Here is a 10777-nt window from a genome sequence, read left to right as displayed (position 1 = left end):
GACATTGAAGCATGTTCATTAGATTTGCCTTGAATCGTTTGTGCTTGATTTGTTTACTTGGGATGAAGCATGTTTTATATGTTCATTGATGAGCTCTTTGCTTAGGGACAAGAAAAGTTTTGGCTTGGGGGAGTTTGATATGTCTATTTTATATAGTATTTTACCCCCGTCCCTTGGTCATAATTAGTAGTGTTTTTGGCTCTTTAGAGCCACTTTTATTACCAATTTGTGTTTTCTAGTGTTTTTGTAGTTTTGCTTGAGTTTTGTAGGAAATTGCACATTTAGAGAGTTTTCCGGGTTTTTCATGAAGAAACTATGAGCATTAGGAGAACACGACCGTCTTTGAAGCCTAAGACCGGTTAGAGCCGGTGATTAAGGGCTCAGTATGTGATACCGAGGCATATGGATCGAGTATTCAAGACCCGAAGAGGAAATCCAGATTTGCCCGAAGAATTGGAGCCCAATCGTAGTCCAAATAGAAGCCCAAGAATACCGCCCGGCCAAAGAGGTTGGCACCCGAACTCGCGCCCGGCCGGGCGCAAGGAAGTATACCTGAGGGAAAAAGGCGCGCCCGATCGGGCGGTGCCTCGCCCGATCGGGCGCATGTTATTATTAGGAGACGATTAGGGTCGTTTAAGTTTGTTTTAGTTTAGGATTCTTGCTTAGTATAAATACTTTTCTGTTAAGCGTGTTTAGTATCTTTTTTTACTCTTTATTAATTCTTTCTTAGATTTTCTCTCATTACTTAGCTTTTAGATTAGTTTCTCTCTCTTATACTTTGTTCTTAACTTTATTCTTAATTCCAGTTTTCTTTGGTAAAAATTTCTCTTCTCTTAATCTTAGTTATTTATTTTATTCCTTTGATCATGTCTTGTTTTATTGCTTTGATTAGTTTAGTTTTAATTATGTGTGAGTAGTTTTATTTCTAGGGTTTGTGGGGATCCATAAATAATATGAAGGGGTAATTTATTGTTGTTGATTGTCAATGCTAGATTAATTTCCTATTGATTGATTTAATGCTCTGTGACTAGATTTGTGAAGATCTTTTATGCATGAGTTTGACAATATTGATTTGATTCGAGAGATGAAAATTGATGTTTAGGTCTAGTTTCAATAGGCAGGTTAATTTATAAATGGTTAAGTCGAGATTCGAGAGATAAGATTTAATACCGGTAAATTAATTGTGTGATTGTAATACGTAGCGAAAGCCCTTTATGATCTGATTAATTTATGCGTTGGTGATTGATTATTATGTTTTACCCTGGAATGTTATTTATTGGTGAACCTATGCCCTAAGCCTTTTATTCATTGTTTTCTCATTATTCTTAATCTTCGTAGTTTAGTTTCCTTCGATCATAATATTTTGGTTACTTTATAATCTAGATTATATTAATTAATTAGGAATAGAAAGACTCGTTTCTCTGTGGATTCGACCCTACTTCCCTATCTACATTAGTTAAAGGATTTAGGAATTACTTTTGATTAGGTGATACGATTTTAGCCTATCACTCTATATATATTTTGCCTATGAGCATCAATGTAGTTTGAGCATTTTCCCTCATAAATAATTACTAGGTTAAATCCAGTGCAATGCACATAATTAAAATAAAAATTTAACTATTTAAAAGTATATAAATATAATGATTTGATTCACCGGGTATTAAAATGCTTAAAATAAATTAAAAAGATAAAAACATATCAGAGAAAATTTTTAAATACTTGCATGTAATAGTTATAATGTGCAAGTTGATAATTTATGAAGTTTTGTATATAGTAAAAGTTATAATTTAGATACAAACTTTATTTTTGTATAACAATGATTTCTTTCTTTTTTTTTTAAAAAAAAACTAATTTTGGAGGGAAAAGTTTTAATAGTATTTTGCCAAGTTTCCTCCTAGATTCGCTATTAGTACTAATATTATATAATAGATAGATAATTGATTTAGGGTCTGTCCACATTTACTTAATTTCAGTTCAGTTTAATCCAGTTCAGCTCCAATCAGTTCAATTCAGTTCAGCTTCAATCAGTTCAGTTCAGCTTCAATCAGTTCAATTCAACTCCTAATTTTCCTCTCTCATAAAATATTCAGTTCAGTTTAGTTCAGCTCCAATCAGTTCAATTCAGTTCAGTTCAGCTCCAATCAATTCAGTTCAGTTCAGCTTAGTTCAGTATATGTGAACAGAGCCTTACATTATGTTATGATTTTAATAAAGCCACTTTTATTTTGTTTTACAACAAATGGTGCTGTAGGGAATAATTTCAAGTGTTAATCCCCTAGCTTGAACCCCACTGTGATCATACACTAAAGTACGGTGGCGTCCAAAGGGAAAGAAGATAGAGCAAAAGAGTCGCCAACAAATTTTTTAGGAACTTGTAAACCGTTCACAGGGTGAAGGTTACACCCCTTAACGATCATAGAGATCGTCAACTCCATAAGGTCTTGAACCAAATAAGGGTTCGGGGATGAAGGTACAAATCCAACCTAAAATAGATTGAATCTGCCCTAATAATAGGCCTCTACTTTATTCTGATCGTATTCATGTGCGCTTTCTGACTAATATGCAATCAATAGGATTAACCCTAAACCTGTTTAATCTATGTTGGTTGAATTCAATGCACAAACAAAACTATTATTGGCGATCACTTGAATTATAATCACATTAACCCTTAACAAGATTATTAATTATCTTATTAAGCGTGATTACAAGTACTAATTCCCTTTAAACATGCATAAAAGGCGTGATCAAGCAATAACAATAAATATCAAGCAACATAATTAATAATCAAAATAATAATTATTATAATAACAATCATATTAATCATAATAATAATCATGTTAAAGCATAATAATAGCAAGATCCTAGGCATGATACTAACAAGATTAATAACAAACCCTAGCATGTCACTAAGCAATAAAAATCAAAGCTTTAGCCCTAACATGATACTAATAATCATAAATATTAGGAAGAAAATAAAAGGCATCATACTTTTAATCATACTTGATATTAAAATTACCCTAGACATGATACTAGGAATCATAATAACAACCTAAGCATGATCTCTATATCATAACATCAATAAATCAATTAAAATACTTACTTTGATGCCTCGTACCTCTTTCTAATAACAAAATACACACGTTAGTAACTTCAAGGAAAATAATAATAAAAAATAATTAAATTAAATAATAATTGAAATAGAGATTTAGGACCAAACCCTCAGAAATTAAACCTTTCACGTCTAGGGCGAAGGCAACTTCGAATATGGCTAGGTGTATCTAGATCTAATGAATGCGGAATTTTGTATGTGAGAAAGCTAGTTTGGAAAAGAGAGAGAGAGTAATCAAGAGAATCTTGATGAGAGTTGGTGAATATTAGAGAGAATCGGTGATTGTAGATGAAAACTGGTTTTTAGGTTAAAACTGGTTTTCAAAACGGAGTTTTTAGTACGTTATTTATAGAGAAAATCAACCAAAAAGATAAAATATATCAAAACAGAGTTCCGGCGCACAAAAAATCAAACCAGCGCCAACGCTGGCACCAGGCGCTACAGCTGGCGTTTGGCGTTGATCTGGAAAATTACGCATTTTCTTAAAATCAGATAAAAATTACCGTACAGGAGGATAAAATCTTATTTTTCCTCAAAAATGCTCTTTGATTTTAATTAAAACTCTCAAAAGTCAACAAAAGTCAAATTTATCAATGCTAATTGAATTAGGAATGAAAAGAACCTTCTAGAAGAATATAGAAGACTAAAACCATTCCTAATTGCATTAGGAATGATAAATCATATTAGGCCCTCCTCTAGATCATTGGGCCGCATATAAGGCTCAAACCGGGCTCAGTTTAGTAAATTGGCCATAACTTCCTCAATATTCATCGGAATTGAGCTTATAATATATCGTTGGAAAGCTCTTGTCAAGCCCCATCCAACTAAACTACCATTGGACCCATATCATGGACCAACCAAACTAGATTGGCTGTTTTCTTAAAATAAGTTTTCAAAAACAGAGAGAAGAGAAGAAATTAAAACTATCCGCAACACTAAACTTTTCACACTTTCGCTTCATTCGATTATGATTCGACGCGAAAGGTACTCATCACTGGGTTTGGTTTTGGGGAGACACAAATGGGTGTCTATAGGTGCCAACTCAAAGGTTTGAGGAATTGCCTTCAATGGTGTTTCGGGTGTTTTTTGGATTTCCTTGGATACTGGTCACGCTCTCCTGGCGACGAGACGGTTCGACCTGCAAAACAACGAATATTTCCGGTTGTCGGAATATTCGCCTCCGACGATCAAGTCAGTGATCGGAAACGGAATAGGCTAGAGAGAGAAAGTAGAGAGAAGTTGGAGCTATTAATGCTCTTTTTGTTGTAATGTCTTAATCCACCCCTCTCATCATAAATGATTGGGGTATTTATAGGGGTGGAACTCGTGCCCCTTTCTAGGGTTTGTACCCTAAAATTGCGTGACGTGATTGGCTGCGCAATCAGAGAATGCCACGTGTTGCTTGTGGGCGCCGTTTTGCGGCTTTCAACGATATCTCTCGGGATTTGGGCCCTGATGTAATTAGGCCCCTTTTGTGTGCTGATTTCAGGGGTCATGTATGCCCTAAATACGTGGCATCATTCTGTAGCAACACGTGTCACCCTCTCATTTGGCAACGTGTCGCTATAGGATTGGCCTAAGCCCTTGAGCGCTTTTAAACGGACACGTGGCACCTTCCCAAAGTGACACGTGTCATCCTCTAACTGGGACACATGTCGCCATGGGACTGGTCCACTTGTACGGGGTATTTTTACCCTCAACATTTGCCCCTCAGAGGGGGTGGCTCGTACGCTTACAGGTCGCATTCTCTGACCTTGAATAACTTTGGTGCGTACAAGTGCATTAGGGTTTTGACAGGCGGCTATTGTCCGCCTAAAAATTTCAAGCGAACGCCCATCTTTGCGGAGGGAGCGGACAACAGCAGACCGTCTCATGTTTGGGAGAATCGGCCGCCTATCCATTGTGGAGGGAACCTTAGCTCCGTGTTCTTATCCGTTTATTTTTGGACGTGTCGTTTATTAGGTCATCTTCTTTTTCGCCTATTCTAACGGCGTTGTTCTTCACCCCTTCAAATTCTAGGTTAAATTTTCAAATTATAACCGTTCAACTTCTTTAGGCGGGAAAGATGAATTTACCATTTTACCCCCATAAATTCTGTCTATATATACAAAGGGTTTGACCTCATTTTCACACTTTGGAACTTTAATTTTCTAGAGAGAAGTCAGAGCTTTTAGAGAGAGAAGTTCCCTTTTCTTTGAATCTCCAAGAGCTCCGCCGTGCCTTTGAGTTTTCCGGGAACATTCTTTGAGTTTTCCGGTCAACCTTCAAGACTTTTCAAGATTTCTACACGTACAGAGGTAGGCCGCCTGTTTTCTTTTCCTTTTCTTGCATTTTAATTTCTTTACTCTTTATTTTTAAATCTGGCTCAACACTCGGCTTCATCCGTTTCTCCTCATGAGGCCGACCGTTCGCCTGGGACTGAGGAGTCTAGAGTGGACGGAGACGACACTAGTGGAAAAAATCTCATTCGTAACAAGCTATTTGTAACGGGCAAAGCTTTGCCCGTTACAATTAAGATATTCATAACGGGCAAAATAGTGTCCGTTACGAATACTTATTTATTCGTAACGGGCAAAATAGTGTCCGTTACGAATACTTATTTATTTGTAACGGGTGAAAAATGTCCAATACGAATACGTATGTATTGTGATGGACAAATTAGTGCCCGTTACAAATAAATAAGTATTTGTAACTGACACTATTTTGCCCGTTACAAATAAATAAGTATTTGTAACTGACACTATTTTGCCCGTTACGAATACTGTATTACACGTAACTTGCCCCAACTGATAGAGAAGCCCATTACTTGGCTTTTTAGGGTTTCAATTAATAGCCGTCATTTCTCCTCTCCTCCTCTCTCTCTCCTTTCTCTCTCTCTCTCTCTCTCTCCCTCTCCTCTCATCTCCTCCCTGCCATTCTCCTCTCCTCCTCTTTCTCTCCTCCCCGTCCTTCTCTCCTCTCCTCCATCAATTTTAGAGAAAAAAACTATTGCGCTTTCGTTGTCGTTGTCAATGTCGAATTTGAATTGCGAGTTCTCTTCAATTTTACAGCCTCCATTTTTGATCTACTGCGCTTTTGTTGTCGTTGTCAATGTTGCCGTTGTTGACTACTCTTCCGGCGAAGTCCGATGACTTGCCTTCTGAATGGGATAGAGTTTACTCCGATTGATCCTAGTGTTGTTCTACATGATATCGCTTTTGTTCCCGATGACTCTAATCACGGTACTTGCTTTCTATTTTTATTTTGCTGATTTTTTATTTTAATTAGTTTTTGAATCATCTGATTTTTCTACTGTTTGTGGTTTAATTTTCGTTTCAATTAATATTTTTTTGGCTGAATTAGTAAATTTTGTATAATCTGAATTTTCTAATATTTGTGTTTTAATTTTCATTTGAATAATTGTGTTTTTGGCTGATCTTTCATCACATTTTGAGTCTATTTTGTGTAACCTAATTTTCTAATATTTGTTATAATTATTGTTTTTTTTTTGTTTTTTTTTTGCTGAATTTTCATTTTGAGTAGTTTTTTGCATTAACTGATTTTTCTATTGTTTGTGGTTTAGTTTTCATTTGAATAATTGTTTTTTTTTTGGCTGAAAATTCATTTTGAGTAGATTTTGTATAATAAGATTTTCAGAATTATGTTTTGTCACTCTGTGATATATATTTTTAATATAGTTGATGTGATGAGCTTTTGATAGAATTTGAGTACTTTGAACAATTCAACAAATGCGCTATTATTGTCATTGTGAAAAATGAATTGGAGGTGTGATATATAAATAATTATGAGAATTAGAGAGTACTTAATTCTGGATGAATGAATGGTGGTCTTCTTATGCTGGAAGGAGTGGGAAGAAGGGAGAGGAAATGTCATTAGTCATTTCAAGCAACTAGTATATATACAGAGCTATTAAAGTAGGAAGTCTTTGGTTGCATATTTTTTGGGTGATATTAGTCAATGCCTTTTGCCTCTAAGGTAATGAGTGGTTGCTTTTGTTACTCACCCTTATTCAATGAATTGGTGAAAAATAATAGGCATCAATTTCACTGATCAATTTGTTCTGGCTCGTGTTATGGGATAAGATGGTGTGGGTTCCAATGAAAGATAAAACTCTATATGCCTTAAAGCTGTCAGTTTGTATCACTGAGTATGAGGTAGAGAGAGTCCAATGTGGAGCACTGGCCTGGTGTAAGATAGAGAATTGATCTGTTGGATACTTTATTGATTTATACCCCTTTACTTCTTAAACTTATTCTAATTCGTTCTGTAAAAAAAATGTTTTTGATACTATCTAACAATGATTTATGAGGGGCTCATGTTTTCAATGATTAAACATGTGTTCTTTGTAGGAGGAAATTCCTATAGAGGAGGTGTTTGAGAGTTTGAGATGCTCAAGAGAAGGTCTAACTTCAGATGATGCAACCAACCGTCTTCAAATTTTTGGACATAACAAGCTAGAAGAAAAAAAAGGTTTATCCATTGTTCTTTCACTCTTGAAGAAAATTAAGTATTAATTGTGTTCATTAACTTCCGGTCGATCTAATCAAGCTTTTTTCACATCTGATACCGTTGATCTGGAATTAACAGGAGAGCAAACTCTTGAAGTTTCTTGGCTTTATGTGGAATCCATGGTCATGGGTTATGGAAGTAGCTACTTTAATGGCTATTGTATTGGAAAATGGTGATAATAAGCCTCCAGATTGGCAGGATTTTGTGGGTATCATGGTGCTTCTGGTGATCAACTCTACTATTAGTTTCATAGAAGAAAACAATGTTGGTAATGCTGCAGCAGTGCTTATGGCTAACCTTGCTCCTAAAACCAAAGTAAGTCACTAACAAAAAAAGGCTCAAGTGTAGTTGCAGCTATATGATTTATAAAAATAATTCTAACTCTTCAATACAGGTTCTTCAGAGATGGATGATGGGGTGAAATGGAGGCATCAATTCTAGACCTATGTGACATAATTAGCATCAAGTTAGGAGACATAGTCCCTGCTGATGCTCGTCTTCTTGAGGGTGATCCTTTGAAGATTTATCAATCTGCTCTCATTGGAGAATCTCTTCCTGTCACTAGGAATCCTGGAGACGAGGTCTTCTGTAGTTCAACCTGTAAACAAGGTGAATTAGAGGCAGTTGTCATAGCTACTGTGATTTTTTGATTGATTTGAATTTTTATTTGTGGGTTTATGACTAATGAGGAGTTTTGATCTTAATATGGTTAATAATGTATGAGTTGTATTGAAATTGTGATTATTTATAATTTTTTGTCCGTTTGATTTTGATTTGTTAATATGTGATGTAAATTCGAAATGAACCTTTTTTTAGATGATGGGACTTAAGCTATGAAGAAAGTATTGATTCAAAACAATGAGCAGCTGGACTTGGTGAGGGAGGAGATCCGAGTTTCCTCCCTATTTACATATCCTAATCTGCTTCCCCTTCTTGATCATGCTATCATCAAAGTCAAGGTAATCGACCGTGTTTAGGTCCTTCTCTTTTCCCCTCCTTGAGCTTTATGTATGTTATAAATCCAGATTACAAGGTGTTGAAACTTGAAAGCATGTATGCATGTACATACATAAATCAATTATTTTGAATCCACAATAAATTATAAATCTCAGTGTAAGGCTTTTTCAATACTTCTTGGAAGTCGTTTTATTCTAGTGTTGTTTCAGAAATTCAAAAAGATATCTCTATCTTTGTCTAGTGCATGTTGATATGCTTGAGAATTCAAACTTAAGTGATATTTTTATGCCATCAGTGGGATTGCTTATTTAGTTGGCATAATTTTGTGTGAATTATTAAAGGCTTAATTGTAGACTATTTTGTTCACTTGATGATTGCTAATCTGAGTGACTTGTGAGATATTAAGTCTATCCTATGAGAATTAAGTTTAAAGAAAAGAAACAGACCCATGTGAAATTTTCGGAGTTTTATAGTCTTTTCTGATATGCAAACAATTGCATTTTCATCAGCTTTCTGTTCTTGTTCTTGGTTGCTATATAGTAAAGTTGTTGATCATGATTATAACCTTGTAGCAGTGTAGTGGTCTCTCAATATTGTAGATTGTGCATCTGTATATTCATATCTAAAAGTATCTTTTAAATTAATATGTTTGCATTAATTAGGCCACTCAAGAGCAATCTTGGAATCATGAAGCGTACCTGTTATTCCCAGTTCATTTGGATGGAACTTTGCTGGACAACTCAACCGCTATGAAAGCTAATAAGGCCCTTCTGGTGGATTTAAGTTTGGGTGAAGGTAGCTTAAGTGTACAATGTCAAATAAGTAAAACATAACGCCTTTAGAGGAAACAAGTGTAATTTTTTTTTTAAAATCAGGAAACAAGTGTACTTTAGATTTGGTTTAACTTGGCTGTTCTTTTAAAGTTTTAGTTATTAATATTAATTGTATATTTTTTTTTTGGAAGAAATATAAATTGTATACTATATTTGTATAAAAATATATACATCTCAAATTAAATGATAAAATGGTGTGCAAAATCCAGCATTTTGCTGGATTTTTTTTTTAAAAATTTGATTACACAGTATTCGTAACGGGCAAACCATGTCCCGTTACGGATAATGGGGTTATTCGTAACGGGCACTTGAAAATGCCGTTACGAATAACTCTATTATTCGTAACGGGCACCTGAAAAGCCCGTTACGAATAACGGGGTTATTCGTAACGGGCTTTTCAGGTGCCCGTTACGAATAACCTATTATTTGTAACGGGCGGTGCCTGTTACAAATAAAAAAGGCCATCCGTTACAGACGCTGCCCGTTACGGATGGCCAGTTTTTGCCCGTTACGGATGGCCTTTTTTCCACTAGTGCGAGTTGTCTCCTTCATGGAGTGGGTCCATTTCTAGTGCATACAAACACACTTCCACCTATTCCTCTCTGTCCCTGCAGTCGAACATGGTAAGAACGATGCAGACGTAAGATCGTCATGCGGCCATAAATCCAAACGGTAGTTCTGGTGAACCCTAGGCCTCCTTATGACCCTAACAACCCTAACTTGGAAACGCCTTCTACCACTCCTACGACCGCTTCCACGGGCACTCATTGCTCGGCCGTGGAAGTAACTTCTTCTTTTGAGGCGCGTCAAAGGACTTAGGGCGCTTCTGCTGCGGGGGGAACGTCCGGGCAAACTCCGGGATTAATGTTCCCCCAATATGCCAACTTGGTATGGATGGGGCCGAGTTGCTACTCTGTGAAGGACCTCCTTCCTCTTCTCGGGCGGACGCTGATCCGTCCGTCCCCACTCCTTCTGAACTCTATCTCCGATATGGCAGGTCGGACAGGCCAAGGACTGGGGTCTCAATTAATGAACCGTCCGACATGCCTCCTCGCAGAGCTCCTCTTACAGGGAGTCAGGTGGCCGATGCTAAAGATAAAGGCAAAATGCCCCTAATTCATGAAGACATTACCTCTTCGTGGGGCGGCCGTAGCTCTAGGAGCCGCAGCTCAGCGGAGGCAGCCGACCTGGACAGAGTGATGCCTTCTGAGTTTGGGAGTGCTCCTCAACAAGAGGAGGATGAGGTCGAGAATGCGGCCGAGGGCGAGGGGGCGGCCGAGGAGGACGTTGCCAATATTGACAACTTCAAAGATCCTTACGCCTGTACGGTGGGTAGCACGGCCTTGGGCTACCTAAATTACAATTTTGA

General features: G+C 36.9%; 1 long non-coding RNA gene across 1 annotated transcript; it reads left to right on the top strand.

The window, feature by feature from the left end:
- The first annotated feature begins 5878 nt into the window (after positions 1-5878).
- Positions 5879-9609, top strand: LOC110720207. Its single transcript, XR_002511294.1, has 6 exons — positions 5879-6330; positions 7459-7579; positions 7697-7933; positions 8013-8227; positions 8435-8577; positions 9238-9609. It is a non-coding gene; the product is annotated as an uncharacterized LOC110720207 (long non-coding RNA).
- The last annotated feature ends 1168 nt before the right edge of the window (positions 9610-10777 follow it).

Source organism: Chenopodium quinoa, unplaced genomic scaffold, assembly GCF_001683475.1.
Source record: "Chenopodium quinoa cultivar QQ74 unplaced genomic scaffold, ASM168347v1, whole genome shotgun sequence".
NCBI lineage: Eukaryota > Viridiplantae > Streptophyta > Magnoliopsida > Caryophyllales > Amaranthaceae > Chenopodium > Chenopodium quinoa.
Note: the sequence above shows the minus strand (reverse complement) of the source record. Positions and strands in the feature narration are given on the sequence as shown.